Genomic DNA, 27930 nt, shown 5'->3' on the forward strand with positions numbered 1-27930 from the left:
GTGGAAGAAGTAGAGCACAAATGTTTGTACATTTGTCTTATCTCACCCTATCAAATTGAGAAACTAGAGACATAAGCCATACATCAATCAAAAGGTTACAGTATCAGTCTAAGTTATCCACATCAAATCCATGGGGTAATTTCTGTAACAACACATTTAAGCCCTATACATAATTAATCAATTTCTGCAGCAATATTGTGTAAAAATACTTGGTTTCTTGCTTACTAAGCTAAGGCAACGTCGCTTTGCGGTTAGATCAATTTTGACACTTTAACTTCAACACACGTATGTGTGTGTGGGTGTGTTTTGGATTTTCGCCTGCTAGACATAAAAACAAAAAAAAAAAAAACATTACAAAATTATAATAATATACTGTCCAAGTGCTTCTAAATGCAGTCACAGAAAATAAGGTGGGGCCAGAACTTCAAGCTTTTCTATGCGGGCAGATTAGAAATATGAAACCAGACCGTGTATTTTTTTTTTTTTTTTTACCAACTCATGCAGACGTAGCGCTCTCATTTTATTCCTTGCCAGCACTGCAGCAAGGGCCTCCTGTTCCCCCCCCCCCCCCCTTTTTTTTAGCGCGAGAGACTAGCCTACTATACTAAAGGATCTCCGCTGTTTCATACATTTGTTTTTGCTGCTCTGTATTAGCCAAGAAAGTAGCCTGGATGTTGTCCCGACCAAGGAGATTAAAAAAATACCCGTCTCACACACCGTCTCCAACATAAATCTATGGAATTTGGAGTTGGTGCATAGTTTGTATCTTATGTGGCTTGTTATTTAAGCGTTTAATTGGCAGTTATTGTCATTTTTCCAAGGGGAAGTAATTTTTCCTCACGCACGTGTTACCTTTTCATTGCCTAGTTCATCACTTGATCGCTCCGTTTGGAGGAAGACCGTGTGTGTAATGTTAGGAAACTGCGCCGTCTGACGCAAGGACAGGACGGAACTGTGGAACCGCGATTATCCTTTTGTGCTGGAGCTTCCTGGAGGAAACCCTTCCACGACTTTGGGAATAATGTGAAAGGCTGTTGAATTTCTGTACTGTGTTTTTTTTGGGACATCAAATGGTCTAGGAAACGATGGCGAGTATTTTGATTAACGCGTGCCTTGCACTGGTTTTAATCGGATTTTTCGTGTTCACACTGCCTTCAGTTACGGCTGAGACAGAGGAAGATGTTGAAGAGGAGAGGTCTTGTCAAGGCGCTTTCGACTTGTACTTTGTCCTCGACAAGTAAGTGGCTGTCACATTTATGACATTTTATTTACTCCTCATTGCGCGTAGCCATGCAACGAACCAGTTGTCTCGAGGCGCGGCTGGGGCATACCGTTAGTCTTTCACTCCGTCCTTCCCTCACCACGCTCGTGCTACACCTCTGAACTCGTGCATAGGCTACTTCTGGTCCTTTGTCTCGTTATGGGACTCTGGAAGCCGTCATGTTTTATGAACGGGGCTGGCTTTCCGCTGTTCTTTTTCATTCGTTTACTCAACCCGATCGATTCATTTTCAACACACAGTCAATAACCCTATCCGTCCCCTGTTACAAACCAACAGCAAAAAGTCTGATTTAGTCTCGGAATGGCTTGTTACCGTTATTGGATTGTTCATATCCACCCTGTTTGAAAACTAAGAAAAGCAGCACATCGATCACGGTGTTGAGGGCTGGATGCATGTAGGCTACAGGGTTACAAATTGTAGCTTATGTTGTCGGACGCTCCAGCTGCGCCAGCTGTCTGATGAGACTGTTTGTAATGCGGAAACGCGATGTCTATTTTACACTTTGAAGCAATTCGCTAGATAGCAGTATGGATTTTATTTATAGTAGCTAACCTCGTGGATGCCTGTTTCACAAATATTTCAAGTGAAGAATATAGGCCTACATAAACTTTATCTTGTCGTTTTATGCGAAACACGGACAGTGCAAACCCTTAAATTGCAATTTCACGTTGCAAACCCAAGGAAGAGCATTTATACTGTTATATAATTTTATCTGGTGCTGTGAATCACTCAGTCAGCAAACTACACGCGCACTCTTGCGTGTCTATGTGAGGAGACGGTGGAAGGGGTGGCGCGTCTTGAAAATATGGTTAGCTGACCAAGCAGTTCAAAATGATCCAAGATTTGCTCGGTCCCTTTCCCCCCCTTTGAAACTGGACAGGGAGTCGCGCTCGTGACACTACCACGTCCGTAAAAGAAGCTCTTTCTTTCACCGGGTTAGCTGTTACTCAGTCGCCCATGTCTTCAAAGTCATATGAGCTGGACAGCGATGCTACTGTAGCCATCTGACATTATTTTCCCCCAGATGGCTGTTTTGGGATAGGTGGCAATTCCACACTCAATGTATTGACAGAATGGTTTATCTTGCACGTGGCTCTTTAGTACAATTCTACCAGGTTAGCTATAACCCAGTCTTGCGTGCCTTTAAGGTCATAGACAGTTAAAGACACTAGACAGTGACGCATGCTACTGTAGCTCTCTGACATTATTTTTTCCCCAGGTGGTTGTAGGCAGGATTACTGATAGATAGTGAGCTCGATATTTTGTCACATAGTTTTGCAACCGTATGTGCTTTGGTATCCCATCCCGTTTCTTCTATTACTCTCCTAGAGAGAAAGCACCACGATTGGGGCTTTTAGGGCATGTTCGCTAACATTCAGATAAATCAAAATCAAACCAGTCAATCATTCACAGGTCTGGTGCAAATGCACTGCTACATTCGGTATATATGGGACTATTTAGCTCCCATAGAACAGGCATCGTTTGTGTGAGCAAAATATGTAGTTTGTAGGTCTACTTATGAGGTGAAGTACGAGAGATTACTGATTATAGAAGTACATTTATATCTGTTGATTTCAACAAAATATTCAGCGTTGAATTTTAAAAGGAAAGTCTGACATTTGCTTGTGTTGCGAGGATGGATGATCGTTATCTTTGAAGGAAGCATGATTAGGCTCCTGGCCCAATTAGCTTCAAACGATCGGAGGCTCATTACGAGACTTCCTGTTCTAAGTTCTAAGGCCCTCGTCGCCAGGCAGGTGGAGACATTTATTGCTTTTTAGCCCGATGCGGGTTTCCTAAAAGAGGCCCAGCTGTTTTAAAGTGACTACTGCTGATACAGCAAAATATGGCCAATGCATATGTTGTTACAACAGTTTAAAAATATTGTTATTGTTAGTTTAAATTATAAGGACACTGTAAGACGTTAGCATTAATTCCTTCTGTGAACACTAATACAGTGACTTGCGGAACCGTCAGTTTGTGATGCATTAAAGTGCATATCACAAGAACTGGGGATAGTGGGCACAGGATAGGAAGTAATATATTAAGCAACACAGTAAAGCATGAACCTATACAGCAGGACCACACACAACCATATACAGCAATTCATCATCTTAATCAATTTTACAAAGGGCTACAAAGGGCCTTTAAATGGTACATTTTCTCCAATCCTTCACAAATTTGATGAACCAAAGAACAGCAGAGCTTATACTATGTAGGGTTATTCAGAAATAAGTTATTGTCTCTTGACACTAGCTAACGCGAAATGTTCTCGCAATGTTACTGGAATGTTTTGTCAATGTTATAACATTGCCGCTACATGCCAGCAACATTGTGAGAACGTTTTGTGTCAACTGGGATGGTACATCACTGATGAGCAGGCCTCGTCTCCTTAGTGCAGTACAATGTTTTGGTGGTTATATTTACCTGAAAAAACTAAACAACATTAAACATCCTCCCTCGAAATCAAAACCATTGCTGTTCCCAGATAAAGGAGGCCATAATTTTGTTTTTAAATGCTTATACCTGCAATATCAGAGTGCAGACAAGTACAACACCGCTTTTTTGTGAAGCAGTACACCATCATGACTTTAAGAAGCTTTTTAAAAAATGTTTACAGGAAATTGCATCTTTAAACAATAAGCTGCATTATGGAGTAGCAACTGGAATTCAGGTCCAAGGCACAACTGCTGAATCAGACTGCCACGGACCCAACCTGCTGTTTAATAAGTCATAATGAACATGGTCGCCATGCCGCGCGAGATCTGTTAACTACGGTTTTACTGAAACCAAATGTGCACGAGACTGTGAGCCCGTCCAGGCAGGAAGACGTTTCTCCTGCCCCGCTGTGCGAAACATGTAGAGATGTTAGCGTGTCGCCCAGTGGCGCCGGATAAAGCCGAGAGCGCTAATCGCCGTTATCTCTCCCAGCTGTAGTCTCGCCGCAGCGCACGCGAAGGGCTCGAAGCATTTCCGTTAGGCACGCCCACCGACCGCCACGCGCTGCTCCTTGGAACGGACTCAAGTACTTGAAACCAAATCGGTTTCATGCGCAAATTAATCTAGTTTTCCCCCCGTTTTTACCTCACTGGGAGCCACTGGCTTTTGTCCCGTACAGTTAAGCAAGATGCTAAACAACGTAATGTACGATAACTGTCGTAGAACGTATAATTATCTGGGGGGGCTTTAGTAGTAATTTTTTAAAGACATTTGAGAGACCCCAAAATACAGCTGCAGACAAAGTAAAACATACCAAAAAACCCCACTTGAAGAGGAATGAACTCTCAGGGGTTTGGTCAGGGCTTGGACTCATTAAAAGTCTGGTTGGCAACCTGTGGTACAGTTTTCTCAACTGTTATTAAATTACAATGGCTTTGTTTGATGTGATCATCGTTTAAAGGAGTCATGCTCTCGAACGTTAAGGGTTTTAATGGCTGAAGGGCAGTTAGGTGAAGAGCATGTTGGGATAGCCTATGTTGTTTACACCCTGCCTTCTTTGAAGGTGTAGACTCTGAGGTGAGGTGAAGTAAAAATGGATCCATGGTTTAAGGGACCAAGTCAAAAAAAAAATTCATCCTCTTCAACATGACATTACCATTTAGGTTATGATTGGAGCCTCAATTAAGTTAGATGCAAGATAATGTTGTGCAAACCCTTTCATGTGTGTGAAAATCAAGACATCTTTCAGTGGGATTTTCTCTTTACTCGCCCCAACGTATTACCAGAAAATACTTAATAAGTCAGCAAAAATGCTTAATAAAGTAGTTATTTTTTATTATCTTGGTTGCCTAGTGCCTCCAATGTTTAAAACAACAAACATACCCTTGCTCTGCACTCTACAGTCTAGTCCTAGAGCTGGCTGCTCTCTCTGGGAAGTCATATGAAAGCCAATGAGACATCAAGGCTGGAATCTAGCTGTCACCACACGGTCATTTAGTGTAACCACATTGTCCTCAGCTTGAAGAACAAAAAGTCAGCCATTTTGTCACCGACAGCAGTGTGGGGTATAATAGCTGAGGAGACAAACAAAGAACAAATGCATGTGTGGTCATTTGACAGGAATTGCAGTGCAAAATGTGCTTAAACGTGTTGCTTGAAGTCAGGGATGAACTGCAGTGCGGGACAGACTGAATTCTGGTCAGATTGAGTCATAGCTTTATTTGGCGGGAATGCGGGGTTCTCGATGATGCGTATGGTAGGCCTCATTACCCGCGGAGCTCCTGACCGCTGCGTCCAACAGCACAGAACGTCGGAGAGAATGCGCCGTTTTTTTACACAAGATGGATATGGGCTGCATGTTCTGAAACCACCTGCTCCTCCTAAGATGATGAACACAACGGGAAAAAGTGGCGTTGTCTGAGAAAATTAGAAAAAAAAAAAAACCGAGGAACGACTTTGTTTTTGTTTAAAGGGTTCTGGCTTTAGTACTTTTTTTGGGTTTGCCAGACTTTGTGGATTTACCCTTCACACTTTACCCTTTGCTTTTGTAAAGTTTAGTGAAAGCCTGAGGATGTGCTGGCTGGCATGCATGGCTGAGCTTTTGGTCTGCTTTATGGACCAAGCGATGCGATGCCACAGACAGAATTACCTTAAAATGTCACCCACTGACCCTAGCTTAATAACGAAGAAAAAGCACAGCAAATGCCAAGCCAACCCTCTTCGAACGGGTTCCATCTTGCACATGACATTTACAGTAAGCGCAGCTCAAATTCTGCTATACCGGGAATACTGGAGTTTTGTTTACGTTGGAGTGACATTTCTTTCTGTAAACTCTCACCAATAACTGCAAGGAGGTCAGTAAGAGGGGGCGGAGGTGGAGGTGGCCAGTGGAATTGTGTATAGCTTTCATTTTCGATTGAAAAAAATGTAAAAAGGAAATTATTACATTTGTCAACTGTGAAGGAGTGGGAAAGATTGCCCATGTGATTGAGGAGTGCTTTTTTTTTTTTTTTTTTAGTGGAAAAAAGATCTTAGGGTTTCCATGAGATCAGAGTAGTCAGAAGAAGAGCCGGAGATGAGAGCATCTTTGTGTTATTGTAGGTGGTCTTCGCAGGCTGAGAGTGAACTATGAGTCAGGTTTTTATTTTTTTTTTTTTTTTTAGAGAAACACTCCAGCTGTTTTTTTATTTATTTATTTTTAAGATGATTTCAGGGGTTTGGCCAGGGAGCTGCGTGGGTGGAAGAGACGGTTCAGGGGTTCAACAGGAGCCAGCTGAACAGAGCAGGAGGACGGCGTGCAGTGGGAAAAGGTCTACATGGCCGGGGGGGGGGGGGTGTAAAAGGTAAAGATCATTTCTCAGTGAGGGAGACAGGCAGACTAAGCTGAGAGCAGACTTGATGTTGTGGAAAGCTACAGTCCGACTGAGTTCGCGTTCAGAAGCGGGAATGCCAGTGTTTGTTTCTGAAAGGTATTGATTTAATCCTTTGAGTGTGATGTTCGCCACAACCACTGTGTACAGTATATGTCGTGATGCTGGGAGCGGTTAGTGCTGTTAGTCTCAGGTAATGGGTCTGCATGGCACTATTTACAACCAGGTTCTCAAAGAGCTTCACAGTGGACGTTTTCCACAAGGAATTTAAAAAAAATAAAACTCATAAAAAAACCCATATTGGCCAATGTGGGAAAATTGCATGCTTTGATCCAATGCCACAAATGTTGGCTAATGTCTGAAACCCTGCCTAACGCAGTTCCCCGGGCAAAGTCAGCAAATGCAATGTCTGGAGCTTACCTACCTACACAGTTCCACAACTGGATGCATCACTAGGGAACAAGCTGAGAAACGACCTCTCCCTCTCTTTCTCTGATCAACATTCTGCGCCTGAATGACTAGGGGGAGATCAATCCTGAAATAAGGCCTTCGGTCTAAAAATTGAGTTTAGATCCTGGTGTTTTTTTTTTGGCCTAAACTTAAATGTACCTTGAGTTTAGATCCAATTCATGGAAGTAATGCCTGTGAACTGCTTTGAAACATTAGTCCTTTGTGGAAAATACTACAGAAATAAAACTAAACAGAATGGACAGGAGAATGAGTAGAAAGTAGGCAATGGTGTGAAAAGAGGTGATCAGGAAATTGAGCTTCAGAAGAGAGAGCAGGGATGAGACGGGTCTATGAACAATAGAATTAGACAATCCAAACTGGGGGGAAGAAAAAAATTCAAGCATATAAATCCCTTAAAATTACATTAAGCAAAGGACACAGGGTCAGAGACGTAGGAAAGATTAGGTAGTGAGTTACGTACAAATGAAAACTTCGGAAATCTAATTTAAGTCTGAGCCTGAATCAAAACCGGATTTAATTAGGAAATCCACCTCAACCCCCCCCCACACCCATGCCCCCCACCAGAAATGCCCTGACAGATTTATTTATCTGACTTTCATCTCGGATCTCTCCACAAAAATGACCCACATCCTCCCGTTATGCTGTTTGGACAGGTGAAGAAAGGCAAGCTGAATGGGGCTGGACCCCCCCCAGACTACAGTACCTCAAAACTCCCATCCAGGACCCCCCAGACCCACCGCCATGCTAATGACCTCACAGGGGAGCCCCCTCAGGCTGAACCCCCCCCCACCCTTTTGTTTAAACACCTGGGGTTCTGCGGTGGCTCTACATCAAAGCAGGAGGCCCGGCCTCGGGTCCTCTCTCCCTGCGCTGCGATGGAACGGGGCGAGCGGAAAACGGGCTCATTTTCGGAGCGACGGCCCCGTTACCCGTCCCCGGTTCGGAGCGTCCCGGCGGACCGCGTGCGCAGCCCCGCCTCAGCGCAGCTCATTACGCGCCTTCGGCTCATTGGTTACGCTGGCGGGCACGCTTTACGGGTTTTTTGCGTTGGCGTTCCGTTGACGGCAACGGGGCCCCAGTGTTAGACTTCTGGCAGTGTCTGTGCCAGTTAGAAACGGTTAGAGACTTGTATGGAAAAATCTTTTTTTTTTTTAAGAAAAGGCCATAAAAGTGAATCATAGACCCGGGAGAATATTGCATCAGTGCTTAAACAATATTGCCCAGACCTTCTACTGGGCCTTCAAACAGTTCATATAATTTAGCTATGGGTTCAGAACATGGCATTAACGAGACAGTCGTTCTTCTTTCGAGTTGAGATCATGCACTTTAAAGCTTGATTTAGAGCGTGGTTTGCAGGTTCTACGCACTTTAGTCAACTTGAACTAAACATGGGCTCACGTAATTTCTTCCAAGATAAGTATAACAGCACAGGGACACCACCCAGCTGAATGATTCAAAGCACAGAAGATATGCAGATTAATTTTCCAGTTTTGGAAAGGCAGCCAAGTCTGGTACAAAGCTGTTAAACTGACACTGAACCGGGGATGGATCACTGAGCCTAGACACTGGTTCTGGTGCAGTGACACACTACCTGTGTCAAATCCCAAATCCAAACTGTGGCTGTGCTCATGCACGTGGAAGGCTTGTGCTGATCTATGCAGACATTTTGAAGGAAAGCGCACGTGTGAGTGAAACATGTCTTAGAGAAGCATTAGATGGGCTTACAAATACGACTGGACACTCTCAATGGTTTGAAACGATAAAAAAAAATAAAAAAAATTGGCTATTATCTCTAACCTCACCCAACAGTCCCTCTTTGAAATACTAATACGTGTGGTTCATTCATAGGAAGGGTTCCCAAACTTTACAGTCTCCTGACTAATGCCTTTCCTGTGACCCACTCCTCATCAATAAATACGTAGCCAAATAAATCTTCACATATGAAATACACTCTCGTATATTTTTTAATGAGTCATGTTCATATTAGATGGTGGTCCAGCTGCAGTTTCACATAAAATCCAAGACATAATAGATAGTAATTATTATAAGAGGAACACATCATTCTGGTTGAAATATTAAAAACCACATGTGAAGACATGCTAGATTAATTCCACTCCTGGTCATTCTTGGTTCACTCCCTTGCTTTGAAAACCAATATTTTTTTTCCCCCTTACAGATCTGGAAGTGTCAAAAATCACTGGGGAGAGATCTATTCCTTTGTTGAACATCTGGCAGAGAAATTTATAAGGTAAGACAAAATTTTTATGCATGATCATTTTTTAAATGAGTCAGTTTCATAGTTTGATATTACCATTAACATGTGCAAATGATTTACACACACACACACACACCTTTTTCTGATGGCTCTCTGGTCATACTCCTACTCATCACAGCCTATTCCAGATTATCTCCGTTTTCAGTTTTCAATAATTGCCTATTATTAAAAAAGGCCATCATAATGCAAGTACACTATTCAGACTAACAAAGGAACTGTTATTCTTAAAGGGCCTAATGTTGCTGGCACAGCAGTGTAGTGTAAATGTTGTTCAGCTGATCTTGAGGCTGTTAGTTGAAACCCCAGGCTGCCCACTGCCATGGTGCCCTTGAGAAACGCATGTCCTTCCTTAGCCTGCATTGCTCCAGTAAAATATCTGGATGTATAAATAGCCGGTATATAGAGAGAAGCTGTGTAAGTCACTCTGGATAAGAGCAGGTGATTAAAGGCTGAAACGTGATTGGGTAAACTGCAGTGAAAGGGTCAGATGCCACAGTAATCTATAGTAATGTCTGCTTGCAGCCCAATGCTCCGGATGTCCTTCATCGTCTTCTCATCTCGAGGAACCACAATCATGAAGCTGACGGAGAACAGGTATATATTCCTGTGTCCTGCTGGAGGCTTATCGCCTCCGCTATCAATGAGACATTTCCTCGATTGTTTTACTGGCACTTAACACATTTTTCTGGAGTGGCTGGGTGTTAAGGAACTGTCCTAGTGCATGGATGGATCATATGGTCTGGTACGGATGCCAGTGCAGATTCTCTTGCAGTATAGTGTATGGGGTAAAATAGTCACAGTCTCTCCTGTAGTATTGTGTGGACTATATTGTGTAAGAGAGTCACTGGCTCTCCTGTAGTACTGTGTGGTCTGCAGGGTATAAAATAGTCATTGGCTCTCCTGTAGTACTGTGTGGTCTGTAGAGTGTAGAATGGTTGTTACTGGCCTGTGGGCGAGGGCATTATGGGAAGGCAGACACTCAAGCTGCCACTGATTGGATGGGCATGCAGTTGGGACAACAGTGACTGGAAAATGGTTTAAAAAGTCAATCACTCACTATTACCGTCATGGTTTTTAGGGATGAAATAAGGAAAGGACTGAATTCTTTGTATAATGAGAAACCAGGGGGCGACACCTTTATGCACCTGGGGCTTGAAAAGGTAGGACACTGTTAAACACCCTCACCCATCATATCATTCTTTCATTTTTCCAAGACTGTTCATTTTAATCTATCCCATCTTTTCCCTTTGCGATTGCAGGCAAATGAGCAAATATTCTACGAGAACTACGGTAAGTGTCCCATGAGACCGCGCTGTATTTGTCCCTGTGCCACGCCCTGCTCAGGAAACGCTAAGATTGCTTTTTCCTCCGATTTCTTCCTTAAAGGGACGGCGAGCGTCATCATCGCGCTGACCGACGGCGAGCTGAACCCGCAGCAGTTCGAGACGGCGCAAATGGAGGCGAGTAGCATGCTCGTGATTGGCTGTCGCGACGCGCTCGCGATTGGCCGTCGCCATACGTTCGCGCCTTCCGGCGGCCGTTTGATTGGACGTGACTGAAACGACGGGACTCATCGCTCGTTTGTGTTCCCGTTACAGGCGGAGAGAGCCAGGTCCCTGGGCGCCATCGTGTACTGTGTTGGAGTCAAAGACTTCAACGAGACGCAGGTAAATGGATGGTAAATGGTAAATGGACTGCATTTATATAGCGCTTTTATCCAAAGCGCTTTACAATTGATGCCTCTCATTCGCCAGAGCAGTTAGGGGTTAGGGGTTAGGTGTCTTGCTCAAGGACACTTCGACACGCCCAGGGCGGGGTTTGAACCGGCAACCCTCCGACTGCCAGACAATCGGTCTTACCTCCTGTAATTGTATAGCGCTTTCTATTGCCTAATGTAAATACAAACGGTCTAACTGAATCTACTGCCGTCATGGTTGCATGTGTGTGGGGAGGGGGGGCATCTTTACCTAAATTCAATATAAAACCAATGCAAATTCAATATAAAAACTATAAAAGCCTTTGCTTGAATGCTTTGGGCTCCGATGAGGCAGAGCTTGACTGGAAGAGGTTTTTTGAAAGCAGGCGTTCTGCTCTGAATAACGGGCTGTGTGTTTTCCGGTAGCTGGCCACCATTGCCGACACCATCGAGCACGTGTTCCCCGTCATGGGGGGCTTCCAGGCGCTGAGGGGGATGATCGACTCCGTAAGTTACTCGGGCCGCCCGACGCTCGATCTGACCTCTGACCTCCGTTTCTAAACGTAACCCTCCCGCATGCTGTCATTTCAGATCATAAAGAAGTCCTGCATCGAGATATTAGCTGCTGAACCGTCGAGCGTCTGCGCAGGAGGTAAGGACTCGGACGGCCTAACGGCAACATAAACGAGCTTACATGAGAGGGCTTTCTTTACGTGAACATCTGATAAGCTATTTTGCCAATAACTCCATAAAATATCAGCAAGTATGGTGGAGCTGGTTGGAGTTACACAGCTGGACATGCAGCAAAGTCAGCGGTCTCTCACCAGACCGTGTCTCAGCTTGGCTCCAATTTCCCAGAGAGCCGTGCTGACGGGGTTTGGGGGTTTATGATTGGGTGGCCTCATGATGATGATGATGCACAGGGCGGGGCAGGCAAGCAGCTCCGCGACTCTGTGCCGGGGAGGTAATCCCGTGAAGTGCATGGGGGGGAGGGGGGCTGACTAATAAGGTCATGTCAAGCTTCATTAGTCTCCCCCCACCCTGCACACCAGCGCTTCCTGCACCAGGCCCGCCCGGCCGGCCAATTATACACCGCGGCCAACTTCCTCCCGGTCAAACAAAGGCCCTGAGCCGGACAGAGGAATTTCAGTACGAGGGCGGGATCGCCTTTTCAAACAGATACGATGTGGCAGACTAGGCCAGAGAGATCCAGCCAGGCAAGGAGAGATCACCGCCAATTTTCACTGCCCTGCCTGGACAATAAGTTTTATGTCGCCTCATGTGATGTCACGCCCGTGTGGACGGTGAGTAATTATCTGGAGCCAGACGCCAGGCTGACTGACTGATGACATATGATAAGAGTGCCTCATTCTAATTTTTAGTCACTGAACAAAACAATATGCAATATATACAGTATGTAAAAAAAAAAAAAAAAAATTTTAATCGCATACATATATATAAATGCATACATACACGCGTGTGTATATATAAATAAATAATTGGGACCCTAATGATGACAGAATGCTGTAGTTGCTATTTAAGCACTATATGTCCTAAACTGCACATCTTTGATTCATGCATTTCCCAGATGTACTAAACCCTCTGATTTCACTTTTTTTTTTCCGGTTGTTTCTTTCACCATACTAAAAACCCCTCAGATATCGTCTCCACATAATTAAAACCATGACTCAGGTCTGTGTAAAATGATTCTCCTAATTTAATCTGCATGTACCATTACCACCATAATAAACATATTACATGGTTATTAATTGGATTCATTTCTGGTATAATGCATTCTGTGGTAATTAAATAAAGCAGACAGAAAAGGTGCTTAGGAGATTTAAGTTTGTGTATTTGAGAGAGATATTAACTCCTAACAGACCACGTTTCCAGGAATCCCTGTATCTCCCCGAATGCACCGCTAAGCTAGCTCCTGTCTGCGTACCGGATCTCCGCGATCACGAGGCTAAGCTAGCTCCTGTCTCGGTCCCGGATCTCCCCGATCACAGCGCTAAGCTAGCTCCTGTCTGCGTGCTCTAGCTCCACGATCAGGACGCTAAGCTAGCTCCTGTCTGCGTGCCGTATCTCCCTGAACGCACCGCTAAGCTAGCTCCTGTCTGCGTGCCGTATCTCCCTGAACGCACCGCTAAGCTAGCTCCTGTCTGCGTGCTCTATCTCCACGATCACGCTGATGTGAAGTGACCAGGCCGAGTGGCCAGTGAACGGGCCATCGGTGCGGGGGCTGGAGGTGGCCGCTACGCTAAGCTCCGCGTCCTGACAGCATCGTTGCCCTGATTACGTTCACGGCCCTTTGCCTCCGCCACTGACAGGCCGCCCTGACAGCTCGTCAGACGCTCAGGTGTGGATGGGAAGAGTCAGCTCCTGCCAGTCATCTCCCAGCTCCGCCCACAACTGACCCCCACCCCCCCGCTGCCACCCTATCACAGCCTGCCACACCCTGTCTGACAGAACCACCCCCAGAAAAGGGAATGGGGTCCAGGCAGGGATCCCAAATTAAAGGCAATCACCCACATCAACATGAGCCAGTGAAGGGACTGGCCCACTAGTGAGTCAGCCGTTTGCAGCCTCTGACAGGTTAACTGATGAAAGGGGAGGAGCCAGATGTGACATGAGTGATCCTGACAGGCTGAGAGCTGATGACATCATCTGACACTCTACTACCATGTACAGGAGAGGACCAGGACCTCTGCCAGACAATTAAGCCTCTCTCATAATACATTACCACCTAACATACGGCATAATACATATGCTAATATGCTAATCCCAATGCGTTTCTGTCTAATATTGCACCTAGAAACAGTACATGGCCAAAGGAAAAAATAAAATATTTTCACATAATGTGGGATGTGCAATATGTTAATCTTTCCACCATATACTACATACATTATACATGTGCACATATACAGAAAGGTCTCGTATCTACATCTAATTACATGATAAAAATGACAATTCATTTTCTTACTTAACATTGTAAATTTACTTTAACAATGTCGCTGTATATAAATGGTAATATCACAGTAGAGTAGAGATTGTTTTTCAACGAATTTTTCTCCATTTAAAGAATATTAACGTACGGTATAATGTATGAAAAGCCATGTCTGCTGAGAGGGATATTCACAGCCTATCAGACTCTCGCTGTGTGTTATGACAGCATTTCCGTGACCTTTGTGAAGAGTGAGGATTTCCTGATGGCACACTGAGCACATGATGTTTTCCTCTTTCGCACCCAGTGGTCTTCACCGTGTCCTTCTGAAATGCTAAAAGGTGTGGTGGACTGCTCGCCCTTTATAAAGCACAGCAAAGCTAACGAAGCTAGCTGCGCTCGCAGACTCAGAATCCCCCCCCCCCTTCACCCCCCGGACACGGCCTCCCTTTGGTGGGCCATTCCCCGCCCCCCCTACTCTGCCCCCTACCCAGGCTCTCAGTCAGTCACATTTTTAAAGCCAACAAATCTTTCTTTTTTTTTTGTTTTTGTAATATCTCTAACATATGCTAGTTAGCGGCCGTCAGTGAGCAGAGGGCAGCCTGAGGGGGATCATAGAGGTCAAAGGTCATGTTTCCCCGCTCTCATAACGTCCTCTAGCTACAGTTGCTGGGAGATATTTGTGAGCAGCATCACTTTTATTATTAGCACCAATAGACCGTGGACAGTCACCCTCGCCCTTCCACCCCCCCTCCCTCGCTGAATTGAGTCCACATGAAAGGTTAGGGATGGAGGGAACATAAAACAGGGCAGAGAGGCCAGCCTCCCGGCGGCTGTGCACTTCATGATTTCACAGCGCGTGGCATTTCGCGAAAGGTCCGCGTGAGACACGGATCTGCGGAGGAAGTGCGAAGAGTTCCGCGCGAGCGACACGAGGCACTTCGCCTTTCGCATCGCCGCGTGCTTACGAACGCCCCGACCGGACCAGGCACCCCCCTTTCGCACCGCCGCGTGCTTACGAACGCCCCGACCGGACCAGACACCCCCCTTTCGCATCGCCGCGTGCTTACGAACGCCCCGACTGGACCAGGCACCCCCCTTTCGCACCGCCGCGTGCTTACGAACGCTCAGACCGGACCAGGCACCCCCTTTCGCACAAGCAATTTTCAGATATTTTCAAAATGTTCCATTTCTACTGCTGCTAGCACAAGATAATGTGCCAATCTAACGTGCTTAATGTGTGCGTATCATTTCATTTTGTAAAATGAACAATAAACGGTTGCAAATCCTTGCATTTTGTCGGTACCAAAAATGCTAAGAATTGTATTAGAGTTTCGGTAGCCTAACTGGTAGGAAAGGTGTGTAATACAACTGAAATTTGGAATGATGCTGAAAATCTCATCTCATGATGAAGTCTCATCATGACCAAATGCATTATTAATGTTAATATTAACCTAGGGCTTAAAATAGTTCTTTATTTATTTATTTCAGAATCATTTCAAGTGGTGGTGAGAGGGAACGGGTTTTTACACGCCAGAAATATCGACCAGGTCTTGTGCAGTTTCAAAGTCAACGACACCATCACCATAAGTGAGTAGTGTTTTACTTCTGTTTTGTAATGATGTGTGCATGCATATAGACGCACACATCATGGGGTGTCACATTAATGCAAAAACCCTACTTTAGATCCTGTATAATTCCAGTAAGGAAGATGGAGTAAACTAAAGACAACGATGAAAATGTTCTGAAGAACGTTGTTTCATTTTGCAGACGAGAAACCTGCGGACATTGAAGACACCTATCTGCTATGCCCTGCGCCAGTCATAGACGAAGTCGGGAAGTAAGTGTTTCGATTCATCAGTTAACGCATGCACGCATTTTGTTTACCGGACTAATGCATCTCACGTTAACACTTCTCAGCGACAAACCAAGGCACAGATATCCTTGATAAATTAGGGCCAATGTCATTTCTGAGTCTTCTTATCAATCAGAGGATGTTCTCGCTGATGCAGCGAGACACTCTCCCGGCGTCTGAAGGAGGTCTGAGAGAAGCCTTTAATTAGACGATGGTCGAGGAGGGGCCGACAGCGTCTCGACTCGTGTGAGGAGCTCTCCGTAGGTAGGGCCCAGGGACACGGGGCCCCAGGGCCGTGCTGTAGATCTGTTCTGACGGGGGGCCCCTCCCCCAAGCATGGGGCCAAAAGGCCAAACCCCCCCCCCCCCCCCCCATTAGGAAGCAGACACCCCAGAGCCACCCTCCAGAGAGTCTTCAGGTCCTTAAACTTTTTTTCTCTCTCTGAAACCGGCAGAATCCCCCACTAACAGCCTCCGAGCCTCACACACCAAGCCCAGACACCTAGAGGAGCTCATTCGTCTTGTTCTTGTCAGAAAGATTTTTGTAGGGACTTTTGAGATCCCCCCCATCAATGGAACAATCTAAATATTTCACATGAACTGGCAGGTCTCTCTGACGGGGGTTCGGGTGCATGAATGCAAGCTATCTGCTGCATTTCATTTTATTGCTCAGTGTGATTGTTGGTCTCTCACAGAAAGAACAGCCTGTGGCTACTTTCGGGTTTTAAAAACTCCTTGCTGTTCTTATCACTGTAAAGTTTTTTTCAGATATGGTCTGTGTACAGAATGGGCCCTGTTGTGTTTTTGGATTCCCTCTACCTCACATTAAAGGGGTAATGATTCTCACAGTAAACTATCGTATTGTTTCAGCTTTAAGGTCAGGGGTAAACATTCATGCCTTAACTCCCAAACATTCTCTTTAGTGAAGAGTCTGGTAATTATGATCGATTTTGGACAGTGGATCCCTGGTGTAGTGGATCTCAGCATCTCAGGGAATTGTAAAGTAATGTCAAGCTAAATGCATAAAAGTATTACAATAATAGTGAGGTGAACAACTGAACTTTCAGCAGGCAGGGTTTCTCTTGGTTAGGCTTTTCTTCTGTAGTATCAGTGGGAGGAGGGAGGGGTCTGAAGGCAGAAGCTCTGACAGTCCCGTCTGCCGTCACACAAACGCAACGTGACTCGAGACGCTTCCAGAAGAAGCGTCAGGAAAAAAAAACAAAAACGCAGCCAGTCGCTGATTGATGGCAAACCAGATCGCTCTGTCACCGCACCTCCCAACTCCCAACACGCTTTCACCCCCCCCCCCCATCCTCCACCCCCGGCATGATTTCTACACAACCTCCACCAGTCACTGCAAAGCATGATGGGATGGAGGAGGGCAGAAGGCTGAGGGTGGCCGCTGTCCGTCAGGGAAGTCCCTCACAGCGAGCTGTCGGTCAGGGTAGTCCCTCATAGCGACCTGGTGACAGCTTCCCCTCCGTCAGTTCCCCACCAAGAAGAGAGCCACATCTGGCTCCCCGCCCACCCCCCCCCCCCGCCCCCTCCAAAAAAGAAAAACTGCTTTCAATACCCACTTCCATAAAGTGGCCAAAACTATCTAAAAAGGGCTACAGTAGTAATTCACGTCCTATCTGCTTGTGTTCAGGGTGGTCTACCTACAAGTGAGCATGAATGAAGGACTATCGTTCATCACGAGCTCTGTACACATCACCACCACCGAATGTGTAAGTACTGGTGTACACATTACTACCATAGAACATGTGAATACTGGTGTACACATTACTACCATAGAATGTGCGAGTACTGGTGTGCACATGACTACCATAGAATGCATGAGTACTGTTTACCATCTGCTGCAGAGGCAATCAACTCATCTGGCAAGTTTTATAGAATCATTGCCAGTCATTTGATTCTGTCTCTGCCTTTTGGGTTTGCTGAAATGCCATGCCAAAAAAAAGAAGACTCCGTCTCTCTGGTTTTCTGACGACTCTTTATTCCACTCTTCCTCCCCAGCCTCCTCTTCTCTAGGGTCTCCTCTGCCCTTCCTTTCTTCAGAGGGGCCCTCCTCTCTGCTGTAAGTCTCCTCCTGTCCTGTCCAAAGCCAAACCAAGGGGCTGCCCAAGGGGTTCCCCCCCCCCTCCAAAAACCCTGGCTTTCCCTTTATTTCGTAACTGCTCTCCTCATATGCCACATCTTTCGCAGAATATTTTTAAAAAAACATCAGAACAAATTTTAATTTTTCCTGACTATTCCTACCAACTTTTCCTACTTTTGACTTTATGCCCACTTTCCAAAAGCATTGCTCTGATCTTCAAGTGTCTCCTGGGATTACGTTCATGCCAATATTCCCTTTGGTTTGTGTGTGTGTGTGTGTCCCCCCTCTGCCACGCAGTTTGATGGTACGATCCTCCTGATCACCCTGCTGATCCTCCTGCTGTTGTTGGCCCTTGCGTTGATGTGGTGGTTTTGGCCGCTGTGCTGCACCGTGGTGAGTTCATCACGCTCGCGAAGATCAACCACTCTTTCCACATCAGCCGCCTCGCTGCAGTGAGGTCATACAGGAACTCAGTTCTGAAAGACTGCCGTGCCCTTATTCAGTCACAAAACAACACTATTCTTTCATCATCACTTCATCATTCACCCCCTAACGTTCAGCATTACGAGCCAGACACAAAGGCAGAGTTCTGCCTCATCACACGAGTCACCCTTACGCTATTTGGAATGGTATGTTCCGCATGCCATATTTCCGAACTGCACAGCTCTCGTTTTCCCCAAATCCTCTCATTTTGAGCCCTTTTTTCCTGCATTTTATTTTGTAGGTGATCAAAGAACCCCCACCGCCTCCTCCCCCAGAGCCGGTAAGTGCCCCCTCCCCCTTTCCGTGATGTCATCTGGACTCAGTTACCGGCCTCAAAGTGACAAATACGGCAGCATCCGGACCGGTCTCCGTATCCACCCCAGATATCTATCAGGGCATGACCCAGGCCAATTCACAGAATAAATATGAATCTTTCCCTCCCAACTAAGGTTGTGGAAGGAATCACCAGCTCACATATATAGTCTTATTTGCATGTCCAAAGTCTTTAAGGAGGCTTGACTTTATTACTATTCAAATGTCCCAGAACGATAAAGTCCAAATATATAGCCTTAAATGCATTCATCACTACACAAATTCTTGCATTGAAAGGGCTGAATATGTAGAAGGCCTGTCTCATAATGGGCCTCTTGTGTTAGCTTTGTTCATGGGGGTTAAAGGCGACCAGCCATCACAGCCGACTTCACATAAAGGAGCTTTGTGGCGTTTGTTCCCTTGGATTGTACATCTGCGTTTGGAAATAGTGGCCTCACTCACCAGCCTGAGTTTCTGGGAGACTCGAGGCTTTTCTTCAATGCATTTGAAGTCCCACCCCATTCTTACCCTCTCAATAGCAGCAAATAGCATTATGGCCAAACTTGTCAATGGCGCCCCTCAATTGCTTGTGTGCTTTTTGTAGCCAGTTGTATTTGAGCCATCATAGTGTCCATTCTGCATTGTTTCGCTTTGTTTCGCTATGGTTCTCCCACCTGGAGCCCTTAAAAACAAACTATGCTTTGTCCCGGACCAGGACTGATTGTACCGTTACCGGTAATCTGATATAGTTCTCGTACCAGATTAGCCAAAAGAAGTTCAGACAGCAGGGATTAAGCATGTGCTAGGTTAGGTACCAGCACTGATCCTAGCCAATAGTGAGGCTAGCAGCCTTCCAGACAATGTGTGTTGATTGGCTGCATGTCTGTCCTTGGTCAGGAGTCTGACGATGAGGATGGGATGCCAAAAAAGAAGTGGCCGACCGTGGATGCATCGTACTATGGGGGCCGAGGCGTTGGGGGCATTAAAAGGATGGAGGTAATGTACAATGTAGAGCTTCTGGAGGGTCGTGTGGTGAACGGCTCCTCAAAGTCTCTTTTGAGGGCTCCCCAGTCCACCCACTGCTCATGGAGGGGTGGGGCCTAGACTCATTCTGAGGTCATGTGACCTTTCAGGTGCGCTGGGGTGGGAAGGGCTCCACAGAAGAGGGGGCGAAGCTGGAGAAGCCCAAGAACGCGGTGGTGAAGATGCCGGAGCAGGAATTTGAGCCTTACGAGCCCAAACCCAGGAAGCACGGCTACCGGAGGAGAACCACTGAGAGGAGGTGGTACACGCCTATCCAGGTAAACAGCACAGCCAACTACACCCATCCAGGTAAACAGCACAGCCAACTACACCCATCCAGGTAAACAGCACAGCCAACTACACCCATCCAGGTAAACAGCACAGCCAACTACACCCATCCAGGTAAACAGCACAGCCAACTACACATCCGTAACAGCAGCCAACTACACCCATCCAGGTAAACAGCACAGCCAACTACACCCATTAAGGTAAACAGCAGTCAACTACACCCCAAGGAAATGGCACATACTTACATTCGATGGATCACAGGGAGGCAAACAGCAATTTAAAATTACAGTGAAATTAATTCATCTTCTCCAATATGTTAATATGCCATATATTATTATAAGTTTTTTTGGGGGGATACAATGCCTTTTTTTAGGCTCATGCCCTTTCCTGTCCCCTACAGGGCAAGCTGGACGCTCTTTGGGCTCTGTTTCGCCGTGGGTATGACCAGGTGTCCCTAATGAGGCCACAACCTGGGGATCAGGTGAGCAGCACCGCCACCAATCAAAGATCAGCAGCAAATGTCAATTCAGAGGTCATTCTGGGTGTACAGTTGGTCAGTGCCTTGCATTATTGGCAAATTGCATTCCTGTTTTTTCTCTAGAGTTGGGATTCAGCTGGCCACTTTTATCTCGCTAAATATAGAGTTGTAGTCACTAAACATACACATGTATCGCAAACAGTAAACTCAGATTGCATGGCTTTTGTAAGCCAAATGTAAACTGAGATTTCTCCAGGTTGTTTTTTGTGGAAACATCCTTGGTATGTTTCCTTTTAAACATGCCTCTTTATAGTTCAAGGGAAACTGTAATAATCCACAGATGCCAAAGGTTTAATGTCTTTGGTTTGCTTCTACAATGTTGCTTTCAGTACAAACCTTCTTATATGTGTAATATAATTGACCCTGGGTAATTTAAGGTTGCAGAGCCATTAAGATCCTCAAATTACCAGAGCAGTACAACATGAGGGTTTCCCAATGTAATTTTGCCTGATTTTTTGATAAATTGATAAATCAGGAAATACTGAACTTCTGACCCAAAGAGGCAGCAGACTTGGGTGTGATAAGCACACACATCCAGAACTCCTCAGCGCCTTCCCAGAATCCCTGGCCTCTCCTCCACTCCCGTCTCCTTCCCGCCGTCTGTACGTGCGTCCCGGCCCCGCCGTTCTGCCTGCCTGTGGCACAGACGCCTCTTTCTGCCGCGGAGCGGTACTTTATCGCCATGGCGATGCATCTGCCAGGCCCTGAATGGCGCCATTCACGGAGGGCTCGTGCCTGAATGGCTTACAGTATGTCCGCCACAGAGGAGTGGGCCACCACTTCATCTGGGCCACAGAGAAGGGGGGGGGGGGGGGGCTGATATAGCCCTTGCGCTCTGTGACTCTGAGGTTCTGCTCTGTGACTGTGCTCCACAATGGAGGTGCTGCTCTGTGACTCTGCTCCACAATGGAGGTGCTGCTCTGTGACTCTGCCCCACAATGGAGGTGCTGCTCTGTGACTCTTCCCCACAATGGAGGTGCTGCTCTGTGACTCTGCTCCACAATGGAGGTGCTGCTCTGTGACTCTGCCCAACAATGGAGGTGCTGCTCTGTGACTCTGCTCCACAATGGAGGTGCTGCTCTGTGACTCTGCTCCGTACTGGAGGTGCTGCTCTGTGACTCTGCTCCACAATGGAGGTGCTGCTCTGTGACTCTGCTCCGTACTGGAGGTGCTGCTCTGTGACTCTGCTCCATACTGGAGGTGCTGCTCTGTGACTCTGCTCCGTACTGGAGGTGCTGCTCTGTGACTCTGCTCCACAATGGAGGTGCTGCTCTGTGACTCTGCTCCACAATGGAGGTGCTGCTCTGTGACTCTGCTCCACAATGGAGGTGCTGCTCTGTGACTCTGCCCCACAATGGAGGTGCTGCTCTGTGACTCTGCTCCACAATGGAGGTGCTGCTCTGTGACTCTGCTCCACAATGGAGGTGCTGCTCTGAGACTCTGCTCCGCAATGGAGGTGCTGCTCTGTGACTCTGCTCCACAATGGAGGTGCTGCTCTGTGACTCTGCTCCACAATGGAGGTGCTGCTCTGTGACTCTGCTCCATACTGGAGGTGCTGCTCTGTGACTCTGCTCCATACTGGAGGTGCTGCTCTGTGACTCTGCTCCGTACTGGAGGTGCTGCTCTGTGACTCTGCTCCGTACTGGAGGTGCTGCTCTGTGACTCTGCTCCATACTGGAGGTGCTGCTCTGATACTCTGCCCCACAATGGAGGTGCTGCTCTGATACTCTGCCCCACAATGGAGGTGCTGCTCTGTGACTCTGCTCCGCACTGGAGGTGCTGCTCTGTGACTCTGCTCCGTACTGGAGGTGCTGCTCTGTGACTCTGCTCCGTACTGGAGGTGCTGCTCTGTGACTCTGCTCCACAATGGAGGTGCTGCTCTGTGACCCTGCTCCGTACTGGAGGTGCTGCTCTGAGACTCTGCTCCGTACTGGAGGTGCTGCTCTGTGACTCTGCTCCACACTGGAGGGGACGTTGTGAGGAAGAGGCCGAAGGGTTCACGTGCGCTTCGGTCTGCGAGTGGGTGGGATCGCCGTGGAAACAGCTGCGAGGCATCGTCCCCACAGCGATGTGAGGGGCCTCTGTGTGTGTCCCCCCCCCCCCCCCATGCCCACCTGCAGCACAATGTGCCCGGGTCCCGCTAGCGAGAGGGGGGGTGGGGGGGGAGTTGCCACTGTAGCAGGGGGGGGGCACAATGTCCCCGCTGTTTCCCTCAGGATCAGAATGCCCCTGAGCCGGGTTTAAATGGCCCCCACAGCTGTTCTGGAAAAGCCGCTCAGCTCCGCTCCACCCTGGCGATTTGGGTGCTGTGTGGTTTCAGCCATTTTAAAATTCTCTCAAAAACATCTAAAAAAAAATTCATACTACTATCTGTAGTCCACAAATACCCAGACTGTGATGCGGCAACAAATCACACACGATAACAACCAAAACCAAAGTTCCCACAGCGCACCGGAAAGTCATCGTCTGCGATGTCCACAAAGTTCTGGTGAAACGTTTGATGGGATTTTCTCAGAATGCCGAACGGGAGGGCGATAAGAATTATAAAGTGTGATTTATAGCAAACCAAAATGAATCGCACTATATTTTGGTATAAATTGGAATAAATATCAGTAACGGGAGTAAGAGCGTACTGCAGGAGTCCAGTTCAGTGGAGTTTTTCCCTTAAAAAGCTGTTCCAGGGCGGAGCACACAGAAGCGGTTTCACACGGTGCCTCAGCCAACGTTTTTCCCCTTTCCTTCCTGCTGTTTTCAGTTAAGTGCTCGAAGACTTAATGTGAAAAGAATCATTCACAGTTTACCTTCATTAAAAAAAAAAAAAATGAATAGCCTCGACAGGCCTCTGCTCTTCATAAAAACACACCCTCAACTCCTTTGGGGGTAGAAAATTGCTGATCCAAAAAATTTAACATTTTTAAACGGGTAGATGAATTAATCACAGGAGAGTAGGAGGAAAATCAAAAACACACTTAGTGTTCCCCTATGATGTCAAAACTCTTTCCACTGGTGGTAGAAAGCTAACATCTAACATGACTATGAAGGTTTGTCCAATGTAAAGCTTTAAATTAGCCTTGAAATGATTCTTTTCAAATATGGATTATTCTTAACCTCCATGACCATGCATGGTCATAGCTATTCTGCATACATGCAGTAATAAAGCATATTTGGTTTAAAAATAAATAATGAAATACATCCCTCACAGAAAAGCTGAAACCACTGTCAGACTGTGCAACACGACTCACCCTACCCTCCCATGCTTTCAGCCTCCACATGCAGCCCCTAGACTCTGGAGTCAGCTGAGGGCTGCACCTTACAGTCTGCAGTGTTTACACTGAGTGAATGCAGTGTGGTTCGGGGCAGTGTAGTTTGGGTCAGTGTGCAGTGTGGTTTGGGGCAGTGTGGGATAATGCCACAGGGCATAATTAACTATCAGACTGTTTTCTCATACTTATTATGGCCTATCACGCCAATCCTCCATTGTGGAAAATAACACTTTTCTGCCCCACGAGTAAACTCGAATTATGTTCCACAGCCAGTATTATCATAATAAACACACACAAACGGTTTGGGAGAGGGACGCAAGGCAACACAGCAGAGATGACCGGGAGGGTCAAGCTCCTTACCCACAATCCCACAGTAAAGGCATTGTGATGCGTCAGTGACAGGCTTGCTTTACGACACCGGCCATAACTGCTGGCCAAGAACATCCTCATCAAAGCTGCCTTTTGTCATTCTTTTGCACACTCTGTCTGTTTACAAGCACACAGAAACCACTCTGGAGTTTTTTACGCCACAAGGTCTGCCTGCTCCATGTGTTCTTTTTGACGACCCTCGTCTTGTTAAGGACAGAAGAAGGATCTCAAGATGTGTGTTTTCAGGGATGTGTGTCACTTTGGCTGGGTTTTCTCCACCTCCACTTCCTCCCAGTGACAAAATGGAATGCAGGAAAGACCCATTCTGGGTAACTGGAGGGACTTTCCTTTTGCATAATTTACAAGGCCAGATGAATGGATGAATGTTTTTCCCCTGAATTGTTTTCATTGATTTCCTGGCTTTTTTTGGATGGGGGGGGGGATTAGGGTCAGTGGGCGGGACGGAGAGCAGACACTTGGTGGTCTGATTTAATGCCTGATTTGGGGGGGGGGGGGGGGGCATCCCACAGCGACATGAGGTGTTTTACAGCTGGGGGAGGGGGGGCGCATTTTATTGTGGCAAAACCATTGTGGTGGAGAAGAGGGTGCTGTGATTGATTAGGGAAAGGCAGGTTGGGAAGGGGCGGGCTTGGGGGGGGGGGTGTGGGGGGGTTATGCCTGAGTTGTCTCGCTGGTCGTGTGCAGCGAAAAGAACAATTTGGCGAGCAGTACAACAACAGCCCGGCACAAGGGGGAACATATGGACCCAATGAGAGCAGAGCCCCATGAATACCATGCAGATGTGGGGGGAGGAGGTGGGGGGGGAAGGAAAAACCCTTTCCATATGGTGCCCTAACCCCCCTGGATTGTCCCCAGCTGGCAGCAAGTCTCTGTGCTGGTCGATTGCCGAGGTCTAAAGCAGGGGGTGGGCGCAGAAGAGAGGTGGCTTCTGGGTAATGAGATTGGCAGGCTGGGTGGTCGGTCCTGGTATTGACTGCAAAGGTAGTCGACGCTGCGGTTATAAGCAGTTACGAAAGGTTATGAATAGTTATGATCTTCAGTCCCGCGCTCGAAGAAGATCGGACCAACTACGGACAAACTTAACCTGCTAGTTAAATAAAAATTTGTTTATACAGCACATTTTACAGAGGATGTGTCACAACAGGCCTAACAGCAACAGGCCTCAACCACCACAAAACCAAGCCGAAAATGGATATCGTACACAAAGAAACCTTGGGAGGAAACGGAGTGGGCCCATCCTCCTCTGTCCATTTTAGGGTGAAGTATCTATGCCAGCATCTACAATAAAAAGGTCTAAACTTCCTTAAAATGCTCCAAAGTAAAAGTATTTCACTATGTGACTTATCAATGTTTAAATAGCACCCCAGTATCTTAAGACTGGAGACACTATGGTCGTTCTGAAAATGGACAGTAACTGGCTTCCCAGCATCACCAGTCCTAATTCCCAGCATGCCTTTGGGCCTGGGTGGGGGTCCCCGTGTGTCAGCGCTGTGCGTTTTTGGGGCTCAGCAGACAGACAGAGAGCCCTGTCAGTGACAGTACGTGTCAGTCTGTGTGTGTGTCCCCTCTCCCCCAGGGCTGAACGTGTCCTGGCCGGTGCCCCCCCCCTCGATTATTATCACAGCCCCCAGTCCCCTCCCCCATGCAGCCAAGGCCCCCATTCAGACCCGCCAAATCCGGCGCTGCACCTGACAGCGAGGCGCTGTCATCTCTCATGACGTTAACGTCGCGTGTGACACCGCCAGGCCGACGGACAGCGCGCGAGGGGCACACGGAGACGCAGTGCGGTGTCTGGTTATTTGTTTTTTTAATGGTTTTTTACAGGAGCTTCTCACAGGAAACCGCCGCTAGGCCAACCTTCCTGTGCCCCCAAACGCACAGCGAACACAGGCAGGGCACCCCCTCTGCCCCCAAACGCACAGCGAACACAGGCAGGGCACCTCCTCTGCCCCCAAACGCACAGCGAACACAGGCAGGGCACCTCCTCTGCCCCCAAACGCACAGCGAACACAGGCAGGGCACCCCCTCTGCCCCCAAACGCACAGCGAACACAGGCAGGGCACCCTCTGCCCAACCCCGCAACAGGCGGGCACCTCCTGCCCAAACGCACAGCGAACACAGGCAGGCACTCTCTGCCCCAAACGCACAGCGACAGCAGGGCATCCCTCATGCTCACGTCCTGCAAAGCTCCCCCACCCACCCATCTGTTCTCCTGACGAGCTCGAACACACTGCCTGGCAGAGACCGCTCAGTTCCTGATGGGCCCCGCTCGTCTGAACCCGTGAGTACTAAGGATTTGCGCTGGTCCTGCTCTCTCACGTGGCAGGGAACAGGAACAATGACGAGTCCTCCAAATGTCCTTCTCCTGTCGTCAACAGATAGAACAAGAGAGCCTGGAGGACAGAACCAACAACTATGTTTAAGCATTTTATTTTATTTTTCATTTTTGTTTTTGGCTGGACCGCAACAGCGGGGCCAGCCCGATAAACGCGAACGTCTGTGACTGAGTGAGTGACTGAGTGATGAAGTTACACCATTGGTCGGTCGGTCCAGCCATATACTAGGTTTTGACCTGGTCTTGTTTAAAAGGGCAAACAAACGGTCCTTTTGTAAATTTTTTTTTTTTTTTGCTTTATTCAGACAAGTGGACAGCAGAGAGGATAAAACCAGTTATTGATATTGGCCCCTGAACGTTAACTTTGTGCACCCCTCACTGAATTAGTATGTTAAGTTTTGCTCTTTTTGGTCCGTCACAAAGCTCGATTTCCGATAACATTTTTTTCCAGCAGCATTCTCAGAATGCAGAGCTGCTTTATTTGAATTTACAATTTGAGATTTACAAAACGACCCAGGTCATGAATTTTTAAACATTTTTTTTTTTTGCACCCGTTTGTCTCGTATCGTATTTTGTTTTCCAAACAAAAGTGCGGACCGCAATCTCAGAAGCCGACAAACCCAATCTGAGGATTCCGTTTCCATAACAAAAGTGGACGTTTTTCTCCGCCATTTGTGGCAGAAAGTTTCATTTTTCCCGTCTAATGGTGCGTAAAGTGTGAGCTCGGAGGGCCTTTGTTGCTTCGGTCCTCGAGCAGAAACCTTGGCGACAAAGCATTTGACAATGGTCCCGGAAAAGTTCCCCTGCACTGACAGTGAAACCACCCCCCCCTCCCCACGGAGGTTTTTACGATGACGTTGAGCGCAGGAGGAAGAGCGGCTCCTTAAACCATCCTCCCCCCCCCCCTGCTCCTCTCTAAGGACAGATTCGGGGTGACAGCTGAGGACCGGGATGTGTGAAGGCCTGGCCCCTTTTGGGGATCATCTCCTGGGCGTTCCTCTTGAGGGTGGGGTGGGGGTGGGGGGGAGTGGGACTGTGGGGCTCATAGTGAAGACTGACATCTGCAGTCACAGAGACACTTCCTTGTTTGTAGAATGCCACCCCCCCCAAAAAATAATTATACAGTTTTAACCCGTGGTTGTCTGTCTGCTCCTCCCCCCCACAACAGGGTCGATGTATCAGCTTTACCAGGGTGAAAGAGGAGGCAGCGAGGACACCCCCGCGCGCCCAAAAACCCCCCCCCCCCACCGGACTACACACCGCTGATCCAGCCGCCCTGCAGAGACCCCCCTCCCTGAGTCGGCCGCCGCCTGGGCCACCCCGGTTCGCACCCCGCCGGGCCTCCCTGACCCCCGCCCTCACGGCCCCC

At 47.4% G+C, this 27930-nt stretch overlaps 1 protein-coding gene and 1 pseudogene across 1 annotated transcript in view; one reads left to right on the top strand and one right to left on the bottom strand.

Moving 5' to 3' along the window:
• znf488 (zinc finger protein 488) overlaps positions 1-27930 on the bottom strand; it is a 38088-nt gene that overhangs the window by 6423 nt on the left and 3735 nt on the right. The gene's annotated exons all lie outside the window — the stretch shown is intronic.
• LOC135245358 (anthrax toxin receptor 1-like) lies at positions 217-27916 on the top strand (annotated as a pseudogene).

This window comes from Anguilla rostrata, chromosome 18, assembly GCF_018555375.3.
Source record: "Anguilla rostrata isolate EN2019 chromosome 18, ASM1855537v3, whole genome shotgun sequence".
In the NCBI taxonomy this organism is placed as follows: domain Eukaryota; kingdom Metazoa; phylum Chordata; class Actinopteri; order Anguilliformes; family Anguillidae; genus Anguilla; species Anguilla rostrata.